This window comes from Cuculus canorus, chromosome 2 (assembly GCF_017976375.1).
Source record: "Cuculus canorus isolate bCucCan1 chromosome 2, bCucCan1.pri, whole genome shotgun sequence".
Taxonomy (NCBI): domain Eukaryota; kingdom Metazoa; phylum Chordata; class Aves; order Cuculiformes; family Cuculidae; genus Cuculus; species Cuculus canorus.
In genome coordinates, this window is record NC_071402.1 from 92,831,935 (window position 1) to 92,856,912 (window position 24,978).

At 40.1% G+C, this 24,978-nt stretch overlaps 2 protein-coding genes across 8 annotated transcripts in view; one reads left to right on the forward strand and one right to left on the reverse strand.

Moving 5' to 3' along the window:
* SMIM13 (small integral membrane protein 13) overlaps positions 1 to 24,978 on the forward strand; it is a 179,510-nt gene that overhangs the window by 68,458 nt on the left and 86,074 nt on the right. The window lies entirely within an intron of this gene.
* Positions 1 to 24,978, reverse strand: part of NEDD9 (neural precursor cell expressed, developmentally down-regulated 9) — a 107,609-nt gene that overhangs the window by 43,069 nt on the left and 39,562 nt on the right. The window lies entirely within an intron of this gene.

Consider the following 24,978-nt stretch of genomic DNA (forward strand, 5'->3'; position numbering starts at 1 on the left):
GGCGATAGCAGAAGAACACAAGACAGATATCCTGCTCTGAATGGTTACTCAAACAAAAATCCCTTGTTCCTACTTCCCTGTGACAGAACCTGAGAAAGGAGAGACACAGCAGTGTCTCCCTCACAGTTGAGAGAGTCTTTTCAGGCAGAGTCTATGAGCTCTGTGTTTGGGAAACACTGAGCTATCTTTTTGTTGGGTGTTTTTTTTTTTTCTGCACAAAGCCTTGACTATCCTGTGGATAATATTGTGCAGCATCTGCATCACTTCTTGCTGTGATACTTGACTGGGGGACTGGGATTCAAATTAATTTAGTTATAGTGCCGCTGAGGTTTATGAGTAAAGGAGAATCCTCGTAATTAGCCTTGGTCCTGCTGACTCTATAGCGCTACCCAGACTGATTCAGTGGATATGCAGTGGATGGAATTTCTTCAGTATAGAAAGGTTTTATACACACTCACTGTGGTGGAATTTGCTTGTTTGGGCAAATCTGTTAAAGATATGAAATGCTGCTGTTTCCTGAAAAGAATGTTAACAAAAATTCACCACTGATGTGAACAGGCTTCTGTGTTTGTCTGTGAAGAAAGGCCCCCTCTCCCACCTCACTAGGAGATAATGAGGAAAAGATTTCATTCTCACCCAAAGAAGGGAGTACTTTGCCTTTCAGCAAACCAAAGCAAAGTGTACTCTGTTTTTCTTTGACCAGCAATGGAAATCTTTTCAAGCAAGCGCTCTCTTTCATTTAAGAGTAACAGAAGTCCATCCTGGCAGACAGAGGAGCATGTAGCAATCACTGTAGTGGTCAGGTTTACATACAAGGGCAAAATTGTGGGAATAACAATTGTTAACAGAAGTATCTTTTTGAATTTGACTGTCCTCTGCCTTACTAAGATGCCTTTTAACCACAGAGCTTGTTCACTTGCCTTGCTCTAGTATTCTACATTTCCTTTAACATATATAACCTTACGGGCATCCCACCTCCTTTCATGGCAAAGCACAAAAGCTGTCCGCATTCTCAAGAAGGGTGTTTTATGCAGTGTTTCTTCAGGAGTCACTCATTTAACTTTCTGAGGCAACCATCAAGGCCCTGTTTAGTGACCTTCCTTCAGATAAAGGGAAGAAATGCATCTTCCTCTGTCTGCACTGTTCTGCTTCAAATGCCAGCCAGAAAGAAACATACTGGTGTCTGCCCACCCAAAAGGTTTTGAAAATGAATCCAGCCTTTGTTAGCTTGAAATAGTGGAAAGCAGTTGGCGTTTAGATAGTCTGGCACTGGCTACCACTAAGCCATGAGCCTGTGAATAACAGTGAATAACAACTGAAAATTGTTGTTCAGTTTTGTTTGGTTTTGTTTTTTTTTAAAGGAGTGGAAAAAAATACCACTACAATTTTAACTTGTTATGAGAAGCAGGTGGTCACCTTCTCAGGGGAAAGTGAATATGGGAAAGGGAAACCGTAGAATCTCTATTAAAGCAGCATGAGGGACCCATCTCACCCTGGGGAAAGGAGAGAATGTAAAATTGAAATGAAGCAAATTTATCTCTGGTCCAACATTGAGTAGTTGCCACAGATGAGTACGATTTAAAAGAGTAGCCCTCCAGGTCCATGCAGCAGAGCTGCCCTAGCCCTCCGGCTGGTGTAGAGCCTGGGGGATCAAGGAGACTTCATGTTCTCAGCAGCATTGGCAGGAAACTGTGGAGGTTGGCAGCAGTTGTAGCTGAACTGTCATGCACGCTTTGCAAATTCAAGGCAAGTAGGAGCTCTGCAAACCTCTATATTTGCACTGGTGCAGATGACAGTGCTGCATTGGATATTAGAGATGGCAGTAGCTAGTGACTTCAAGATGGGTACAGGGCTGTGGCAGATTGGGTCCCCGGTGCTTGCCTGCCCAGAACCAGGTATTGGAAAGGCAAGAGGAATGTAGGGTATGCGGGGAAAGCTGGAGAGGGAAAAGAATGCCAGGATGGAGCACACACTGGCCGATTCCTTCCAGAGATACTGTCAAAGGCTTATTCATTTCCCAAACAAACAAACCAGTCTAACACTTCTGCTTGCAGAATACACTGCTTTATTTTCTCCTCCAGCACTGAATATTTTTAATACATGGGTTAAAAAATTCAGGCTTGCTTCCAGACGTGTGGCGTGCATGCCATTCAACCTACTGATGCCAAAAGGGGGGGTTTTTGTTTTGTTTTGGGTTTTTTTTAAGGAAAACTGAGAAATTACACAACTACAGAGACTGCAAAAGCCTCTGTTCTCTCTGGTTCACAGTTGTGCAGATGAAATATGGTAAATGTAATACAAGGAGGTTGCTCAAGAGAAAATGTATGTTTAGACATCACAGCTTGTTTGGGATTAAAGGAATCCAGAATTGGTACTGGAATTGCCTCAGGCAAGAAACTTGGGCACAAAGCTTAGGCATGTTAAGCTTTTCATGCAGACCTAAGAACTCATAATGTTGGCATACAAAAGCTCAGATCTTTACTTGAGCTTTCTACTTGAACTTTTCCCAGTTTGGGCAAAACTTTGGAGCTGAGCGTTTATCCCTGTGGATCATGTTACATTGTTCCACTGGGTGTTAAAACTGTTAAAACAGGAGTGAATTGAGTAAGGTTTTTCTTTTCTCTTTGTTTTGAGTTGGGATTTTTTCTGTGGAGACCAATCAGCAACCACAACACTATAATCTCAGTTTGGAATCACCCATGGTCTTTTAAATACATGCATTGGGCACACTAGGTTTATGAGAATGAAGTCCTGACTCAAATAGCACGTGACCCACCTACAGAGTAGTCCTTCATGAAAGCAGGAGTGTTAGTGTGGATAATTAAGTAGGAAACAGTGGTCTGGAGTAACAAAAAATAACTTTGCTGTGATATTATGTTTGATATCTAGGAAGGTAAGGTTCTGTAGAGTAGCATCAGTAAGTTTTTTCTCAGCAGGTGCCAATCTCTTTTGCCTCCAGACATGCACACATGCAGCAATTCCCATCCCCAGAAGCTTTGTCTTGAATGTGGTAGTGCATGGCTCTGCTCTTTCCAGTCTCTGGTGCCCTGCTCCTTCCTACTTTTCATGCCTGCGTCTCTTTCCCTACCTCCTCCTTCCCAGTCTTGCAGGGTGGAGAGTCCCACTTGCAAACACAGGTGCCAGCATTTTCCTCAGAATTTGTGTGGGGGCAGGTTGTACAGAAACACAAAACTACAAAATGGCCTATAAAGAGGAGTGTGCACTGAAGTCCTTACCTGTCTATTACATAGGTGTAAAATACTGCATCACTTTCATTGAAACTCCATGAATCCTCTGTGCAAAGCATTTCTGTATCTTGGCGTCACATAAGGGAGCCAGAACCAAAGAAATCCTTGTCTAAATACTCTTCCTTTCCCCCTGACTTACAAAATGCACAGTATTTCAACTTGGCAAAAGCTCAAAACTGACCCCCAAAAATACAGTCTCTCCTGACTGTAAATTTTCCATCAGTTTTACAAATCATCCAAAGAATTGTCCTGTGATTGGACTAGCTAACTCTGTCCGTTTTGCTTGCAAAGCCTGTTATTTTTATTTTCTCTGGTTTTATGAACTCTCTGTTGAATATCTCTCATATGAAATCTTAGCCTGGAGGTGTTCCGAGGCTTGAGAAATTTCAGGGAAATGTGGTTCTTTTGAAGAAGTTTGGAGGAAGGATATACGATAGGAAAGCAATCATCTTCTCTCTCTTTCACCTCAGCCAGATCTGTGTAGGTCAGTTGATATCCAAAGTAACAGAGAACAGCACATGAAGTATTTCACACTGTCTCACTTATTTTTCTTTTCTTTGGGTTTTGGTGTTTAAACCCTCATCTCATACTTACTGTAAATTTACAACTCCACAAAACTGCCAAAAATGGTTATCTTTGCTGCCATCTAAATCTGTTTATGGTCCACTCTCCCTAAATCATTCTTTAAAGGAAAATGACTGGTTTCCAACCCCTCCTACTCTTCTGTTATTTTTAACAAGCAATTCAGTCTAATGACATTTAAAGAAAAGATCACTGCATTACTGCGTGTTGCATGACTCTCAGGGAACAATACTAGAAGAGAAAGAATGTGGGGACTCTATTCTCTCTCTTTCCATTTCTATCATTTGTGAACTCTGAATGCTTCCAGCAATGCGGTAGCCAAAGATGGGGTGAAAAGAACAGAGCGTGCTCCCACTGGCAAAGCTTCCCTTGACTTCACTGGGACTAGGATTTGGCCTACGCTGCGTAGCATCGTGAGCTCTGGCTTTGACTTAATTGGCTCCTCATAGTAGACTTTCTCTGCTGAAGGAGGCAGTGCTTTAGATAACTCGACTCTCACAAATACCCACCACTGGATACTTATACTTGCACAGCTAATGGAAGCACCAGTCTTGGAGTCACATGAAAGGAAGGTGTCACACAACACCCACATTCACTTCGGTCTGCCTTACATCTCAATTGACTCATGGTGTTTGCTCCTGAAGTCTGATGAGGGCTTGAGTTATAAGCATTGACATCAAGATTTGACTTCTCACCTCCTCAGAGTTTAGCCCTGCCTGGGATCTGTAAAGATCTGTCTCCACCTGTGCCCATGGCTTTTGAGGTGGGGTTTAGCTTATTTGTTGTTCCATAAGGACCTGGAGAATGTACATCTGGAATCTGTTGCTAAAAATCCCTGGGAGTGTCAGGATACTGAAGAGGCTCTCCCTTACCTTTAAAGTTTTGAGATAGAGTGTGTTGGCGCTGGCTCTCTAGACAGTAAGTAGGCACTGTAAAAGGACCTTAGTCATGCTTTCAAAAGCAAGGCACTGTAGCACACTGTAGTGAGCACAGCTACTGAGGGATGAGTTCACAGTAGCTATTCCAGAAGCTAGTGTTCCAATGAAAGATGATGGTGTAGAGGCCTGAAGGCTCTACATATGCAATCCCCTCTCCCCAGAACAAAAGCAATGGTGTGACATGACTATCTAGTGGTGTAAACACCGGCTTAGAAACATCAAAGTCAAAGATGTGCTGGGAGAGCAGGTTTCAGGTATATATATGCGCACAGACAGAGTCAAAAAGTTTGAACTAAAGCTGGTAGAATAGACCTCTTAAACTGGCCTTGCAATTTCATTTACTTCATTTCTCAGAGATGGGCCTTCTGGTGCAGAGATCAAAAGTGGGAAAGCATAAGAAATACAAGGTCCTAGATGCTGACTACTGACCTATCATGTTGGTAAAAGAAGAGTCTTCCGAACCAAGTTGCATTTGTAGGACCTGTAACCCTGGTGGGGAGGAATTTGAATTTCCCCATTTCATTGAATTTCCCCGTTTCTTTGAATTTGTGGGAAAAAGGAAGGAAGGCAAAAAGAGGAAGATTGATGGAGAAATTGACTATTATTAATCAAAATAATGAGAGAGAAGTAGTCAGGGACATTAGGGATACAAAGCAACCCACACCTTACATGGATCGGTACAGATTATAGCCTCTCCTGTCTTTGGAGAAGTCTGTTCCCCTCCTTACTTTGATATTTAAAACATTCTGCACTTGATAAATAAGAAAATATTTTGTTCTTAAAGACAGAACCACATTGTGGTGGCAGCCAAGATAAGTTTATGAAGACAGACAAACTGGTGTTAGATTAAAAAAAATATATATCATGCTAGAAAGTTATGTAAGATTCTATTTTAAAATCATCTGGTCCTAATTTACTAAATTTACTGCCTCAGAGCTAATGCCAAACTGCTATATTTGATTTATAGAAATATTTTAGCACATTTTTCCATCAGGCTATTGTAGAATATATTTACTGCCTTTTTATTATTGTTAAAAATGCAGACTTCTTTAGAGGAAAGGAACATTTTTGAAAAGCTTATTGATAGTTTCTCATAGGATGCCAGGAGACATGCAGATAGTAAACAATGCTGTCTTAGGAACATTCCACTCGGTTTTCAACTTTTTCAGGGTCTTTTTTTCTTTTTTTTTTTTTTTTTTTTGTAATTGAACAAAGTGATCCATCTGGTAAATGGATGTTTGAAAATGTCTGGTTTGTGCCAAACCACTTTTCTTAAGCACAGACTACATTTTTTTCAGGCAAATATTTAAACAGCAGCCTTACTGTGATGCATTGCTGACCATTAAAAAACACGCACAAAACCCAGACAGCAGGCAGGGGGGAGTCAGGGTGGAAGAAAACTTAGCAAATATTCCATTAAAAATCTATCTAAAAATATCATGTTAAACAATCCTCCTTCTTCCCCTTTATCTCCCTGACAAGGTTTTCCAAATGGGAAGTGACTACTAGGAAGCAGAACCTGTGCCCTGTGTGTTCAGCAGAGTGATTGAACGTGTGCTAAACTTCATACATGTGCTCAAGTCCTTCCTTATTCATTTGTATGTGTGTGCTTCACTGAACTGGGTCTTTGGTGAGTCTTTGCTTGTGCAACAAAATTGTGTTCCAGAGAAGTTATATTTTTCTAGATTTTGAGACGTCATCATAGCTTTTTTTTATCTTGCATCTATCTCCCCTTGAACTTATCCATCACCTGCAATGAGTTCTCAAATTTATGGATATTGAGTGGAGCTCTGGTTCAGGCCTTTCCCTAATTTCTATTCATATGCTGATCTTCTGAACCCAGAAGTGCTGAAATAGCACAAGCAGAGGCAATTTTTCTTGTATTTCCAACTTGAGCAGAAGTAGGGTGGTATTGGACATCCCGTCTTCATCTGTGGTAAACTTAGACTAGTTCAGATCTAATACAGCATCTCATCATCCATATACCTCTTATGCAAAAGTGCCCATGCACTTAAGTGAAACTTGTATTTCCTGCTTTCATTTTGATTGGTCTCTTACCTCATTCAACTGCTCTCTGTTGAGTTTTAGATTCAAATTCAGGGTCTCCTGAAGTCACACAACCAACCAAGCAACTTCAGGGACTTCAACTTGAGCCTTATTTTGAGTCCAGAAACTCCCAATTTAAAACCCAAGTCTCTGAATAGTTTTGAAGCTTAAAGGATTGATCTTTTTACCTCGATGCAGCCAAGCATCAGACTCTTTACACCAGCTTCAAAAAAGCACCAATACTTTCAAAGCGTCTGGTCGCAATAGTAGTACTTACAAAGGAGTTAGGTTTGCACAGCTGAAGAGGCTGTTACTTCATTAAAAGAATGAGAGGGTGTAATCCCAGTCCTGGCAAAACTGGGTCTAGAGTGGCAGTGGCTCCATGGTATTGACTGTTTAGTCTCAAGGTAGAGAATACTTAGTCAGCTATCCCAGTCTGATTGTGCCAGGGCAAAACTGATGTCTATTTTGTATACATGAATGCTTTGCTGCAGTGCCTGCTTGTAACATCCCATGATTTTAGGGTATTTCAGTTTTGTGAAACAGATTACTAGGCTGTTGTGGTTTTTGTAGTTGTTGTTATGCTTGTTGGAGAGGGTCTGTCAAAAAAGGGGAGCTGTGTTTGTCGCCCACCGTGAAAGGCTCCTGGCTGAGAAAATTTCCCTGCAGCTCAGCGAGTATAAATCCAGCAAATCTTCTCAAATTCTTCTGTGAGATAAATGCATGAGAGCCACTCATAAAGAAATGGACTGACATGAAAGGAAAAGAGGGTAAGAAGGTCGCAGCTGGGAAAATAAATGATTCAGTATTAGTTCTTGCAGGCTGGCATTTTTGTTTGCAGGTCGAAGTCAGTGTAAATCTGTAAATGTTCTTCTGTGTTCTGCTCTGGAAAGGAGATAACAGTGCAAGACAAGCAAAGTGCTAAAGTCTAAATGAAAAAATGAGGCAATTGTGTACTAGCTGGTTGAGGTCCAGAGATGTCACCTCCCATTACTATAATTTGTTGAGTAGTTGCCAACATTCCTCTGTTTTCATAGCCCTATCAATGCTATAGAAGAATACTTCTGGATCTCCTCAGCAGTGTGAGGAAGACTGGAGCTTTGTCTTTCAGGAGCTAATCCCCTTAAACCACTTCCTCTTCCCATTGGAGCAAGGTTTTCTTAAAGCCTTTTTGTGTGTTTTGTTTTGTTTTAATGATCAGGGCTCTTGGGGCTGTTTCCAGGTCTCCCTGAAAGGTCAGGTCTGCTTTTCTTTTCCCTTGCCATTCATATGGTGAGTAGCAAGTGCTCCTTCTGCCCCTTTCCCGCAGGCTTTGAGGCTGCTTTGCTGACCTCTGTTCTGTTCTTTGAGGTTGACAGTGGTTATTTCATTGTTTCACTGTTTAGAGAAATAGGAGAGTTCCTTAAAAACTTATGAATTTGTATCCCTTCTTGCTGTTTATCACTATTTCACCCAAATACATAGTGAAGTAAAAAAGTGCATTTGTATCTTTCAGCCTTTTCTTTGCACAGTGGTACAATGTTAAGACATCTGATCGAAAGAAGAATTTTTCTGCCTGCAGCCCTGGACAGCTGTCATCTCTGCTTTGATGTTTGTTGTGATGTTTTCTCTTGCAAGGTTGGTTCCAAAAGCAAACACACATGAGGTTTATATAGACATTGTTCAAAACTTTGGATTTATTGTATGTAAGTAGGTGTCCCCAGGTAATCTAAAATATATCAGGCATGCCATTTTTAGAGATATATATATAATATAACCACTTAATTAAACTTGTCATACATCCTGAAAACTGCATCTGTCTTTGATTCGTGGAAGACCTTGGTGGTGTTGAGAACCTGCAAGCTGTACTGAAGCTGTTCAGTTCTATGAGTGATTACTGTCTCTTGGGACCAGTCCAGTTGATAAAGCTTAAGTTGAAGCAGGTGCCAGTTCTATTTATATATGGAGGGTAATAATTCTGACTTACTACATATAAACAAATTCATACAGATTAATTCTAATTGTTCACCGTGAATGATATAGTTAGATACACAAAAACCTGCCAGGTTATGAGAAGTTTTAACTTAAAAGTGAGTCTAGCCTTCAAAGCAGTAGCTACCTCCTCTCTAATCAAGGACCTGTCTTTTTAGGACAGTATTAAGTTCCAAAGATCAGAGCCAGATAGCTAGTATGAGTGGGTGAATTTTGCTTCATTCTATTTCCATTGCTTATTTACAAACAATTTGTGCCATTTCTCAGGTGGGCTGATATATTTTCAAAATATTTTGGGGCTTTTTTTGCTTATACCATGGCTCCATATAATGAAAAATCGGTTCTTCACTTTTTTTCCTATTGTTCCTGACTCTATGATCCATTCAGCTTCAAGGTTTTAAAAATTAATTGATTGCAGAAAGTGTCACATGTGGACCCAGTTATGTTAGAAAACAATTGCTGAAATGCTAATATGAACCTGTTTCTGGACCACAACCACAACTGACATGAGAAAAGGAATACTGGAGAAGAAGTTTGCTCATTTAGCTGTGTTCTTTAGCAGAGGAAAATAAGGGAAGGATTACATGTATTATAGTCTGTCAGTGTTTTTTTTTTTTTTTTGACCAAACTGTGATTGAATTTTGGTTAAAAGAACGTCTTCCAGTGTTTTTTATATATATATTGGCCTACAACTATATATCGCAGAGATGTGATACACCTATTCGATCACGTAGTGGTCATCATTTAAGAAAATTATTGCGTCCACTGCTACATGGTTTATGTGATTGGTCAGCAATCTCTGAATTGCTGTCTGTTCTTTGAGACGGAGTAATAGTTTCTTCAGTATCTTGCAGGAAGGAAAATGAGGCTCTTGGTAGTTTACCCGTGATCACAAAAGAAGTGCAAAACAGCTGAGGTAAAGACAGCCATGAGCTAAATGACAGGCATAATTGGCTGCTCATCTGTGGCAACATTGCTTGATAAGGAAGCATGGACATTCCTCATTGGAGCTGCTGTATATTCACTCAATCTCCCTCATTACATCCTTGACTGTGTTGTAATGCTACAAATATCATCTAGCTGGATTTCCCTTGCTCCCAGGCCTGTGTCATCTTTCTCCTTAAAAATCAAAGTAGTTTGCAGGTTTAGTTCACTTAGGCTTGTGAATGTTTGAGAGCTAAACTTACAAGTAAACATGGGCCCACTAGGGATGGGATTGGGTTGCCTAAGCATGGAGTCTATGGATAAGTCTATCTTAGGGTATCCCAGCTGACATGTAGCTGCAACTCCAGGAAGTCAGCATCATCCAATAGGTCCTATTGCATTATACCCAGCCTTACATTTATGGTTGAGAGTTGGGTGCTTGAGCCTTTTGAATCCAACCCCTGAACGTTTTGTGAGGTCATGGCCAAGATATCTGAACATCTTAGCTTAGCAAAGCTGAGCTGGAGTTTGAGACTTGCATCTTTTCCGTCCACAAATACATTTGTTCTGGCAGAAACCAGACATGCAAAGAAGAAAACACATAAAATAATAATCATCACATCTTCAAAATATGTTTGTGCTGTTTCCAGGTAAAAATTTTGGTCCAGGAATTCAGAGAGCAGGAGAGATTTCGTAGTGAAAGTAATAGTAGTAGAAAAATCTGGGCCAGTTTCCAGTCCCTAAGATTCAGCCAAGTGAAAATTCATCCATTGTGAAATTGTCACAGCCTTTTTGCTTAGGCAGCCATGACCTCTGCCACTTTTATCCTATGAATACAAAGTGGTCTCTTCCCCGGTCCAACAAGGAACAGAAAATTATTCATTGCAGTCAAGCATCTCAGTGCTCAAAGTAGACAGTAAGTTTTTCCCAGGACTTCTGAAAAGCCTGTTCATTTGGTGGAGTGCATATAGAAGGCAAAGATACAGTAGAGGGAAACTACTCTTTTCAATTGCTTTCTGTTGCTACTAATTTTGCCATACTTCAGAAACAAAAGACTCCTAAATCCACTACTGATTCAGAAACCACTGCAAAAATATCCTACTCTTTGCACCAGCGATCTAGGTACTTTGCTAGCTGCAGCTACAAAATGTGTCTTTTTGGTTTTTTTTAGAGTGAAATCACACCTCACACTGGAAGTTTCTAGGTCATATGCTCACATTCAGAAAGGATGTGGTTTTTCTGTTCTGTAGTTTGCGATGCAGAGCTGCACCAAAATGGACTCTGATAAAGCTTGCTGCATAGTGCCAGCTGTGACAAATGCTTCGCCGCTATTCTTCACAAAGGGGTGAGACCCACTGTTATAGTCTTCTCAACTGCACCTACCCTGCTAGGAAAGCTAGATTCAGGTTTAAATTGCATGCTGGACACAGTAGGACAATAGGACAATGACTAGAAGGACAGAGGGACAAATGGATACATGCAGCACAATGATCTTTGTAAAACAAGTTCTTTGTATAACTAGCCCTTACTCACTCTTTGTTTTGGCTTCTGCTCATATTGAAGGTGCCACCATGATACATATCTACTATTTCATCCTCCATGGCAGGTACCTAACTAGACTTCGCATTCTGGCTTGACTCCATACCCACAAAGCTGTGCTATACAAGGAATCCTTATATGCTACCTTTTTGCTTGCCAGACATCTGCTAAGTTCTTGTCTGTGCTTAGGAGGTCTAGTCTGAGCCCTCTGGCTTTGGAGTCTGCAAAGGGCCTCACAGTGCTCGTAGGAGCTGGTTTGTGCAACCAGTTCACATTCAGTTATGAGTGGCTTAGCAGACTTCAGAGGAGTATGGAAGAAATGTAGGTGGGGACATCTGTGCCTTACACCAAATGCGTGGGATAAGCAGATGCAGTGGTTCCTGTGAAGCTTCCCCTGAAGGGGCTATACATTTCTGGCAACGCAAGGCTCTCAGGGCAGCACTAGTTATGCCACTGAAGAAGCTTTGTTCATTCACCGAACCCAATCCTGCTAAAGCCTGTAACACAGAAAAGAAGTTTATCTTTCTATTTTGCTGGCAGGCAGTCGTGGTTCATCAGCAGTGCATTTGTATCTTCAGGGAAGGAGATGCTCTTCTTTGCTGGGAGCTCAGCAGTCTATGGGTCTTTATTTGTAAGGACCAAAAGTTCTGTGTCCTCCTTCCTGATAGATTTGCTAATAAATTGAGAGAAAAAAGACTCCATGTTAATGACGTTCCTCCACTTATTAGCAAGCAATGGACACCTGTTGTGCTAGGTGCTGAGGATAGCCCTGATGTGTCTAAATGTGCACAGCTGTGCAATTAAAACATCCACCCATCCATCCTGAGGATGTTCACCATACTTACTGCTCTTGGCCAGAGCATCAATGCCTGTTAATTCTTCTTGGTAAATCTACAGCTGCACCACATTTGGCTGAATCAAAATTTCTTTACTGCTAGCACTGAAATCATGTCTCCCTCTTTCTCCTCCTTTACAGAACAAACCAAAATTAGCCTTATAATCCCAAATCCCTTAAAATCATAGTTTTATACTTCTACCGGAAAGAAGTTCTAAGGAAATACTTATCCAACCAATTACTAAATTGATCTTTAAGGACAAGCTCTTGAAATTATTGTATAGTTCCTAGTATCCAACCACATACTGAAGTTACCCTTCTCCAAAACCACTGCCTGACTACAAATCATTATTTCCTTTCAAGGAAAAGTTGATATTAAAATAACTAGACCAATTATATGCATCAACATATGATCATTTTCATGATCTTCTAGACCATCACATTTATGATGAAGTAGCTTCTCATTTTCTCAAAAGAAGATGTTACTGCAAAATTTCAACCCATACTGAAAAGAATAAAGTTGAGTCAAGACAAACATGGTAGTGTGGCGACTGCAAAAGCAAAGGGCTAGCTCAGGGCGTGTTTGCACTAACCCAATCCAGAGTTACTAGATACATTGTCTAGGTCTTTTTTCAATTTAAACATATCCTCAGGTCTGCTGAAGTGTCCATAACATTCAGCAATGGAAAATTTCTAAAACCTTAATTGAATTTTCACAGTGAACCTTCCAAGACTACCCATGACATTATGCAATATTTATATCTAATCTAATATTTACAGCCACTTTCTTAAACCGTGCAGCTTCTTCCTGGAACAGCAAAAAGCTTCAAGGGGCTTTGTACTCATGGGTGGGTGTTGTGGTTAATATGCCAGGCCCTCAGTTTAACAGCGAGGTGGTTTGATGTGCTAGCATGCAGGAGACTCTTTCCTCTTGAATATAATTCTCTAAGTTCAAAGAATACCAAACACATATGAAAATATCCCTGACCTTTCTGTTGAGTGAGCAGTGTTGTTCCATTTTCGCACTCAAGTGAGTGGTTTTAACAGTTTGAAGCTCACCTAATTCTACATACATTTAGTAATGTTTTGTTCTGCTAATAGTATAATTTATTTCATGGGGAACAAAGGCTGCCAGGGGAACTGGATGCTCTTCCCTGAACATTCTGTGGATCTGCCCTCAGGCCATTCTTGTCTCTGAATATTTTCTGACTGCTTAAATTTCAAATAGTTCCTACCAGTCTGACATGTAAATATCTAAATGGCGATGTGCACAGCAGCTTTTAAAGAAGTCTTATGTAGGCCAGATTATTAAAACTCTCTCTAGGGGGTATACTACTTAATTTGTGAAGTATCATGACTCATTTCAATGATGCTGCTCATCCACCAAGGTGTGATGTAAAGTTTGACAGGTTTATTTCCTATTTCATACCATATTTCATTGATTATTGAAAGGTGGAGTTGGAAATTCCCACTTAAAAGATATCCTCACAAGTGAGGAAAAGGAAGTCGCTAAAAATTCTTGTGTTTCTTTCAATGATAACCCCTAAAACTTGATTTATCAGAAATATAAAGCCCCCCTTGCTATCAAGTGTGTACTGAGGAGTGAGCATAAAAAATTGAGCCTTGTTCTTTGGCTTAGTTCAAATCATCCTAGTTCCACTGATTTGAATAAATTGATGCACATCTTCACTAACCAAGGATCTGGCCTTTAGAAATGGCTGTGTGAAATGGCATTTACTTTCACAGTATCCATGACTGACTATTCTGTTTATTTGAACTGCCTCTAGGGCCAGTGTCTTTCTACTAGATTGCAATAGATACCAGACCTCTAGTGCACACTTCTTCCCACATTTAAATTGCCTCTACTTAGACAGTCAAGCAAAAACCTTCTCTTCTTTTCCCTTCTACTTCCATTTAGATATTTTGCTTCTGCCGTTGTTGCTAGTCCTCTGCAAAAGGACATAAATCAGATGGATTTTACACAGCTCTTTCTGTTTGGAAGATGTCTCTAGTTCTTGATGGGATGGGCTTCTGAGTGCCTACTCAGAATAAAATGTTGTACCCTGGGCTCCTTTCTGAAAGGTGCACTTGTGAATCTTTCCATCATTCTAGTTCAGCATTTAAAAAGCAGTAAATAGATGTGGAGATATTTAACCTGATCTCCTTCTGGGGGTCAGAAGGAAGGAAGATCTGGAAAGATCAAGATGGTCACCAATTTCCCACTGTGGGTTTTCTTTAAAGCTAAGGATTTATTTGCTGAAAGTCATTGTCCCATACCTTCTCACGCTTCTTCAAAAAGCATTTTAGAATTGCAATTCACCTAGCAAAATATCAGTATTAAGGAACACGGGAATTTCCCCGTGACTCTGCAGGTGCTTTTATAATAGCAGGCCTTCATTTCTCATGGAATGTGGACCACTCATATCCAACTGGTACATAATTTTGGGAATATATGTATATTGTTTTGTTTCTCTATACAGTTTTATAAATGGCTGCTACTTTAGGACACATAACAGTTTAATCTTGTATATCTTAAGGTTTTTTTCTATGAGCTACATTAAGCATATGGGTTTTATTTATTTCCTACTTCACTGTTGAGGGAAGCCTTTAAGACAGTGGGAAAAAATATCACTTCTTTTCCCTTTGCTCCATGCTATATCTATGAATATTGTATTTCCTATTAATGTAGGAGTATTTAAACACAGGCAGATAGGATAGGAAATAGCACTCACATTGCTCTTTATGACAGCCTTGCTTGTAACTGCAGTTTATCAGATTTTTGGTATATGAAGTCAAATGAATGTAGTATCCTGAGGACAGTAACACCATGGTGAGTAAGTTGGTTTCAAAATGGTCTGTATGCTGTAGGTAACAATAACGAGTCAGATTGAAGAAAAAAAAAAAAGACGTGCTTTTGTACGTGAATTTATTAAAGTTTTGCTGGCAGAGATTTTAAAACAAAGCCAAATAATGACCTTTATTTCAGTGTAATTATTTGCTTTCTGGAAAGAGAAACAACATGCTTTCATTTTGGGGTATTTCTCAGTAATGGCTGTCATTTTTCTGTCATGCATAAAAAGAAAGTGAAACTGCGGGGTTTATACCTCTGAGGAAGTACCCTATTTCCAGTTGTGAAAGATGTGTGAAAGTCTGTTTTGTTCCCTTTTCTGTTTAAGATTTTTAAAATATCTTGCAGCATTTTTAAAAGAAAGGGAATAAACCTCTCTAGTGTCTCTAATGTTTGGGGTTTGTTTAAGTATTTTCTACACCCTGCAGGAATGTAAGCTCTTGATTTACCACTTCTTTCAGGGAGCACATAGACTGCTAGCATGACTCATTCCTTTAGACCAACCTTTTTATGAGTGTCCATCACTGTAAACACCATCCACTAGAAGAGTAAAATTTCATATATTTTACTCATCATAGCTCTGGTTACAGTTGAAGCAGTTTATTTGTTCAGGTTAGCAAAACAAGATTAAAGCTGTGTCCCAATGACTAGCAAAAGTGTTCTTGCTTTCTCAGAGAGTGCCGTAAAGGATTTTTGCCTGTTGTGAATAAGACCTCATATCTAAAGTCCAGGCTGCCATAAAGGAGATAGCTAGAAGCATTTGCAGGACATCATGATATCTGGAAGTCAGCCACAGAAATGCAATAAAGTATTTTTAAATGCATATGAATCTTCCAAATCTTTGGAAATCTGAGCAGTTTGCTTTGAGAATGTCCATAAATTAAATATCTCCCAGACTTGCAAACCACATCTGTTGCCAAAATTTAATCCCAAATACTAAAAGTGCAGAAAGAAACTGGCTCATAAATTGTGCAGGGGTACTCCTATGTGCAGATAGATCATCTGCTTTTGCAAAGTCCCCAACAAATCCCCAATATTTCAATATGCAAAATCAACTTACAGCTTCATAATTGCCACAAAAGGGATTTCTGCATTGCAAAGAGATTATTTTCTTCCTAGTATTGCTTTGTGTACATCAAGAAGTTCACAGGCAATTTGGAATTTCATCTTGTTGGGCTAGACTGTGGATGAGCTACCAGTCTTGGCTCCTTGGAAGTACTGGTGCATGAAGTGCTGCTTTGTCTTGTTTCACATTTACAAAGGCTGCTTTGGTAGAAGACTTTTGGAACTAAACACAAGGGAATGTGTGTGGTTGCTATAATGCTTTCAACATACGTGTAATTGCAAATCTCTGCTTCTCTACATGTTAACCAGAATTGCGGGTTTGGTAGTGCGTTTGAATAACTTCTATTTGTGCAACTGAAAATCTCTCCTCTTCTTGTATAATCAGGTTCTGACAATTAAAATAAGAACCCAACAAAAAAGGTCAGCATTTAACAATCATCCATTATAAAAAAACGTCCTCATGTTGTTTCCTATTCCCTTTCTAGATAACTAGGATGGATTTTTAGGTACATTTGGCTGGCAGTTAACACATATTCACATAGCTTGTGTCTGTATTCAAGTATTTTGAATCTCAGCTTCATTGCTTTTGTGTGATTTCTTCTGTTTAAGGAAATGTGAGTCAGACTTTTTTTACCTGTTTCTCAAGAATAAGCTTGTTCTTCTGTTGCTGCTGGAATATACAACTACTTATACTGTGCTGAGGTAGGACTGAGTTATACTGTTCACTAATGTTTAGTGCCTTGGATCCTTCCAGCAAGTGAAAGCTGCAATTCAACAACTATTCAGTAGGATAACATTATGAAATCATATATTTTTTTTACCAGCCAGCGGATAAAATGGTAACTCACCCCATGCTCTGGAATGTAAGTGTGGTGGCCTCTTCTACAAGTTTTGTCAGCTTAAGTAAAACAAATACCCCACACATTTGCCTTAGGTTACAAAATAACAACTAGGCATTTATTGTTGTTTTAGGGAACCATAATTATTATAAATTACTAAGTATGCAAACGTGTTTTGTATACTCAACGGATTTAGACCTATTTTCATTCCGGCCTAATTAGAAAGCTACATGGTAATCTCCAGCCTCAGGCTTTTCCTACCCATCCTTGAGTGACTGCTTATCCCTTCAAAATAAACAAAGTTTTTAAAGGAGGCCCCATACACAGTGACACAGCATTAAGAGATAACTTCTTTTAGCAATTCCTCTTTATTTTGCTTTGCAACCTTGTCTACTAACTACTATCTTCAACAGGAAGATTTAATTTTGAAATTCAGTTTCAGTATTTTTAGACCAATTTAATAATTTCTTTCATACGTAATGGGAGAGGAAGAAAACAAATTTGAAGGAAAGAATAGTTAGTTGACTATAGGACAAAAGAAGATAAATTCTGAGGGTATAAAGTACTGATACAGGAATCTAAATGATGTTATGGGCTGTCCTTTCTTTTCCGCTTTCCAGAATGTTAGATAAACCTGTGTTAGGGTTAGCCTAGGGATATTAGACCCTGCCTCTGGGCAAAAAGTGGTATGAGATGATCTCATGAGGTTTCTTTTGGTCCTAGTTTTCTAAAATTAAATTCAAAAGAGAAAAGAGGATGGATTGTGCAAGTCACTCAACTTTATCCACTATGGCTAGAAATCAGAGTGCTTACCATGCACTCCAAAAGGTAAGAGCAGACCCTCTGTTTGAGAACTGTGCCAGTGTAGGAGGGAGGTAGATATGGAGATGAGAGGGCACTGGCAGTGCATCCCAGGTCAGAGGCTGTGAGGAATGCCAGTTATGGTGGGTTTGCCCCTTCATCTCTTTGGAAGGTGAAGAACTGGCTGAAGGGAGCTAGGTTCTAAGGTTTGGGTCTCTGACTTCCTGCTGTGATTGGTAACCATCTCTGAAGTCATTGTTTGCCGGTAGGCAGCTTGATGCCCAGGTAAGTGTCCAGTTTGCTGGGTTACTGATCTACCCTGTCACTTTCTGCATTGCATTATCTCTTGTCACAGTTTAGGTGTGGAAGCAGAGTGAAAGAAGTCTGTCTAGTGAGACAGTGGGAGGACTATGCCAGGACAACATGTAACACAGTAGCTAAGGTGGCTTCTTAGGGGTTCAGGAAACCAGCATCAGTGCCTTCTTCATCAGGCAAAGAAATGTTTGACCTCTTGCTTCTGGTATCTCAGAAAAAAAGCTTTAGGCAATGGGCCTCTTGATAAAAGAGTGGCATAGTCCTTGTAGTCTCCTCTTGGGTGTGGATTTTGGTTGGTTGTCATGAAGAAGCCTGCTGTAGGACCAGTATTTAACATGCACTAAGTACAAACCAGTTTGGAGCCAAATGGAAGAGAAAATGAAGTTCATTGTCTTCAGACTGAGGTCTGGGTTTTCAGAGTGGAAACCATAGACTTTGTGCCGAACATGGCAATTAGGCACTCAAACCACCCACACAAATCTCATCCCATCAAACTGTGGTGTTTGTTTATGATTGTGTTTTAGAGGGAAATGCAAACAAATTTCTTAACCAAAAGTCAGCAGCACGTTGCATAAACAGCATTTCTGTCAGGAAGAAGGGATCTCCCCAGGGAAATGGTGGATTCCCCAACACTAGACACTTTTCAGATTCAGTTGGATGGGGCGCTGGGCCATCTTGTCTAGACTGTGCTTTTACCAGGAAAGGTTGGACCATATTATCTTTGGTGTCCCTTCCAGCCTGGCATTCTATGATTCTAGGACCTAAGACGGTCACACCACCTGATGTGCAGCCAGGAGGCATTTGATACCACAGTGATGGTTCTTCTATGAGAATTTGGATAGTTTAGAACAGAAGTTCTCTAGCAAGCTTCAGCAAAGGGCAGGGGGACATATACATGCTCATGTTCACCATTGTGTGCATGACAGCTCATAGATTTTAGTCTCAAGATGGATATAATTTTTGATTATGGGAGCAGCCATAGCTGCTTATATCCATTTACAAGGTTAGGAAGCCTGACTCTGGCAAACAATCAGACTCTTTTTCTCTGTATGGTGTTAGTATTTCCACTCTGGGATATACAGAGGCTTTAGGACCTCAGGAAGAGCTCTTTGTGCAAATCACCAAGAAAATCAATGGTATGTGCATTCCAAGGACTCATAACTCAAGCAGAAAGAAAAAAAAAATCATCAAATTGCTCAGAGAAATTTGTTTAGGGTGGCAATTTCCTTGCTATATTTCAGTTCTCTGTCTCCAGCTATTCAGACTGTCTGAAATAAATTACTGTCTTTTTTTTCTTCTTTTTTTCCTCACATGGAAGTGTGATCATTTTGTTTGTGCTAATTCTTCTTTTTTTTAAATTACCCTTTTCAATAAAACCAAACAAAACCTCTGAATGTTCTGTTGACAACTCTATCCTAAGACCTAAACGTGAAAATATTTCAATGGGCTTTAAGCATATTTAAACCAGGAGAATTCAAATAGCTTAGCTGTTTTATCCACCACTGGAATGTAAGGCAAGCTATGCATACAAACCAGGCCTTATGTATTAAAAAACATCAAGAGAAGTAAGATCCATTCCCCTGTTTAGAAGCTATGGCTTTCATCCTGTGTTGGAAGAATAGTCAGTCCAGACTCCTGTTAGGTGGCCTCATCCCAGACAGTGGTGAGTCCATATAAAATCACAACCAGTTGTGGGTTTGGTTTTTTTTTTTTTGCCAAAGCTGAATATATTTTCCTTTGAGTAGTGTTGGTGAGGAGCGTGTTTTATTGCACATGGTGTTAACGCCAGTTCAAAATTTTAACTCCTTTTTCATATTGAAATGAAAATCTTGTCCATGAGAGCTCGAGTCTGGCTTTTTAACTACAAGCTGCAGCTCTTTTTTCTCAAATGAAATAAAGATGCTGCTTGTGAGCAGGGGACAAAAAGGATGTTTCTGAGCTAAAAGGCAGGCAGAGTAAGCTTGGCTTGTCACTAAGTTGCACTGCATTTGACAAATGAAATTTCATTAGAAGTGCAGGGGCGGCTGTGAAACTGCCAGTAAATAACTGTCTCTCCAGAGTCTAACACTTTTTCCAGAGTCTATTTTCTCTTTGGATTCCATTCTGCCAGGGACAATATTTTAAAAGTGAAAACCAGACCTAAGCATCAGAGTTAGAAGTTAGTAGATAATAAAGGTCAAACGTATTTTTTCCGGGAGCTACTGTATTTTATACAATTATTGTATCATTTCTTCCTCCCTTGCGCTTTCTCTCACAATTGTTACCACTAATGTTACCAAGCCAAGGCCATGAATCTAGACAAACTCAGGAATGGTTCCAGAGCTAGATTATGTAGCTGACCATTTTCTCTGTAATGACCCAAAGCAAAACACAAGTCCAATCCCCATGACCCAGTGCCCTGATAAAGCTTGGAACTGTTTCAGACCTGGATCTGAAGTTCATGGCTGATGATCCTGTCTAGTCATCAAACTTCAGTAATTCAAAATATAAATTAAATGCATATCATCATTCATCCCACCAAACCACATCTATGCACAAAGCTACTTTTGCTCTCCCAAGGCATTACAAACCCATGAAGTGTCTCCTCCTGGTTGTGACCGAGCAAAGAAAAACAGTTCTTTGTCTTGTTTCTTGCTGCTTCTGTAGGGAAGGTTCTCTGCTCTTTTTGGCTCAAGGATGTAAGACACTTCCATTTACAAACAGGAGGCTCTGTCATGACAGTCTGCGTTTTCTGTAAGGATTAGCTGTTGAATTCACTCTTCAGTAACACCCCTTGCTGCTCCCCAGATGGAATGTGGGCTGGGGTAGCCCTGACAGTGCAGCTTCTTCTGCTCTGAAGCCAAGGAAGGAGATCCAGAGACAGTTCGAAGTGTGGAAACACAGCTTTCCTGCATGGATGCTGTCTTCTGTGGTTGACTGAGACTGGCTTGAGGGAGCACCCAAGCTCTTTTCACAGGAGTGACAGAGTCTGTATCTCTTCTTACAAATGGCGCTCTGAAGGACACCTGCTTCTGAAAACACATTTATCTTCATTTGTTTTTCTTTGTTGTTAGGCTGAATTTTGGTCATGCCTGGAATTGTTTTGTAAGTGAGCTCTTTCCTACCCTGGCATGCAAGAAAAGACCTATCTTTTCTTGGTTGCAGGTAATACCAGGCGTATGAAACACCTTTTTCTGAAGTGCACAGCAATGACTCCAAGTAGGAGACAGGAAAAGGAGATGCCCTCGACTCATTCTCTACTTTTCTTTCTAAAAACTTGAGACCATGTGTTTGGGGCAAAAGAAATTAATACCTGCTGCCATCAGAAGAGCAGAGCTGGAATTTCATCTCCCTATTTGGTTGATAGTTTAATTTGCTGGGAAACAAGTCCTGCATATCACACGCTTCACCTGATAAAATCAGCAGGACTTTAATATCTTCCCCCATTAGGCGATGCTCCACCTATCGTTGATGTAAATTACACCGATAGTTCATGGAAAGAGGATTTAGGTTATTGAGAGAACTAGGTCTTTGCTCTACCTAGTATCCTAAACCTATAAATGCTTGCAGAACTAATATGAAGAGCGTAGGTGTAGAGTGTAGATGAAGTTGAAGGACTTAATTTCTTGGTAGGATTTCTGTTTTCTAGAAACTTAATTAGAACTTTCAAAAAACCACTGATAACCCAACTGAAAGCCACTGCTTTCAGTACAAAGTAATCCTAGATGAGATACCACAAATCTCCATTAATTAGCCTCTTTCCCAGAATGTGCCATGCCAGCAGATGATTAATACATTAATCCTACTGTATTTGCTGCTGATTATTCTCTCTCTACTGCTGGAATTTTATTTTGAGGTCCCATGAAGCTTTAGGTGACTGACTATCATCCACTGTAAAATATATTCTGACCCCTACGAGATTGTAGTCACATTTTGGGAAGGGTGGTAGTGGGGATGCTCTGAAAATCTTGCAGATGATATTGCACAAAACACCACATGTGTCTGCGCACAACAACATACTCAATGCTGCCAGCAGTCCTGCTGCTTAAGAACAAAAAGTGTCTCATGAAATCTGGATTTGCAAGTCTATTGTAATGCTATTGAACAAGTTAACAAATGCCATACCATTGTACAAGCTCACACAGGAGGTACTGCTAAGACATTTTTTAATGGTACAAAATTGTGTGGGTTGTGACATCAGATATAATTTCTAGTCTTAAGAAACAAGCATTTATGTATGGTGCTTATTATTGAGAAATCATGCAAAATGGTTCACATGGGAAAAAATTCTTGTTAGGGCACATTATATTCACCATTGTACTGGATAGGAAATAGCCATGTGAAAGAAAAATCTGGGGGATTTAGTTAGACTAACTAGATTTACTGGAAAATACGTCTTGTGTATCACCTGATGCAAATTTGATCTGAGTTTATGTCATCAATCAGTGATAACATAAAATTAGAGAGAGACAGCAGAACATTGAGCTTCGTATATAAAATACTACAATCTAATTCATCCATTAACTACGTCGGCTGCTGTATATGGCACTATAGAAAGCTTTTTGCAACTGGAGTCAGTTACTCTGTGATAACACTTTCCCTGAAGCTTTTTGTTTGAGGAAAAAATGGTGAAGAAATAGGTAAGTGTATTTTTTGCTGTCTCCGGACTTTATGAAGGTATGACTTCATGGATGGTCATGGGATGTGAGAATGGCAAGGTTCAAGGTAGTGATTGGTCACGTGGACCACGGGGATTCTGGAAGGAGGATCTATCAATCTGCTTCAGTTGAATTTATGTCTCCCAGTGGTAGTCTTGATATCAGTAGGTATTTGATGGCTTTATGGTAGGTGTGGGTTAGAAGCCACTGGGAGGGCTATAAATTTTCAAACTTGAGGAGTGAACTGACCTATAACCAATGGAAATTAGGGGAAAGCTTCCCCTTTGGGGAAACTGCTAGCTTACTTGTGTGTCAGCAAGGCAGCTGGCTTTACTTCAAAACCAGCACATAGATTAGATTAACTATTAGTTGTTTCAAATACAGTAGTTCCTGTATACTCCTGCTGTCAGGCTGGGTAAGGAAGCTTTGTTAGATGGTGAAAGCACACTGTAAAAGAGATCTGCCAGTAACTTCTTTTACTAGCTGTTGCATGGTTTTGAGGCCCAGCTGGCAACAAAGAGCATGAGGCTACTAGCAAAATGGGAACCTGGGGCATCTGTCACTTGAGGAGCAAAAGGGAAATACAGAAAACTAGGAAATCTGATGACAAAGAAATCTGTGAGACTTTCAGCGGTGACATTTTGCACTGTTTCCCACTATATCCTAGGAGCCAGTAGAGATTTCTGAATATATTTGCTTGATAGAATTCCCACTGCTTGTTTTAATTAGCTCAGTCTCATCTTTAATAGGTACCAGCTGAAAATTTTGGGTGGGTTCTTCCATGCATTTCAGTATCAATGCAGAAAGATAGGCCTGACGGAGTTCAAGCTTGCATCTCTGTAATTGCAGGCATAGTTCCCCAAGCGTCATCTGGCACAGCGGAATGGGAGCAGCATGACCCAGACGAGTTAAATTTTGCAGGCTGAGGCTATCTTTTGCGTTTCACTTGAAAGACTTAAAACATATAAAGCCACTTAGGTTCCTTTTTGTTCATCTCAGTTCAAGGCTGCTGAGGTCTTCTGCTGAAAGCAAGCAAGAATTGCCTGCGGTGGATAACTTTTCTGTTAAGAGATAGTTACAACTTCTCTGCAATATTTGGCTGATAGTAGACAAACCAAACCCTCTCATGTTCCCTCACACAGACCCTTTAAGTCTTGCTGACATGCCTGGAGTTGAAAAAGCCAAGGATGAGCTGTGATAATAGCTTGTAAACATGAAGTATGGCCACACCTTGCAGTGTCTACAGCCTAAGGGTACAGATCTACCAACCAGTATCTGCCCTGAAATTCCAGGAAAAAAATCACTGGCAGTAAAACACAATGGCTGTTCTCATCTGCAATCTATTTCTGTTTAATTGTTGATATTGAAGAGAAAATAACCACAGTCATCTCCTTTTAGGTCCTTGAATAAATAAAGGCTGTAGCTCAAATGTTTAATTAATGGAGGGGATGTAGCCACCAGTTCCTTTTCTAGGTGTTAGTAGCTGCTGCTAGAGTTTGCGTAGCTGTATGCAGGCAGGAGTGGCCTATATTTCTGCCATCAACCTTTGTTTGCATCATGAAGGGATGTGTGCCTCTGTTTGCTGCATGGCCTGAACAAGTACATTGTGTTCATAATGGCAAACAAGATCTGCAATACAGTGAAAAAAAAAAAGTAAGTCTTTCTGCTAGTTGCAAATGGCTTTGGGCTCAACCATCAAAAAGTCAGCTGGGGGCAGGGAGAACTTCTGGATCTGCGTGGGAAAATTATGGAGCTGAGGCTGCCTCTAAGCTCTCAAGCAGAGAGCCTGAGACAAGCTACCTTATCTATTTCCTGTCTTCCCTTGAGCAGGCTTGGGGTACAGCTGCTGATGGTGTCGCAGTCCCTTTAAGCAGGCCAGCTGCATAGAGTCAAGGTGTTATTTCAAGCTCAGTAGTAGAGAGAAGCTCAAGATTTAATGTTGAGATAGAGGTCAAGTGCAAAAGTTGCCAAAAGTTGAAAGTGATGATATGACTGATTTGAAGCACAAAAAGCCATACACAGATAACACCTCTCAGCTTTTCTAGGCTTAAGGTTATTCACCATTCAAGTTAGGTTTTTGTGTCATCTATAAATTATAAATCGCAGCTCTCTTAAAATGGAAATTCTGTGCTATGTTTGCACACAGGGCTTGGATGTTCTCTTGCGACAAAACGCCATGCCAAATAAATGAGGATGAGCATAAGGAAATGTCATGAATGAGAGAAGGGAAAAGAAGAATAAAATTATATAAGGCTACTTCAAAATATTCTGGGAAATGAGCAGACGCTATGGGCAAGCAAATACATAATTTTTAGGCAAACTAGTGACTCTGTTCTTTAAAGGCATTGTAATGCTCCTGATAAGAAATGCATATATTCATGGGACTTAAG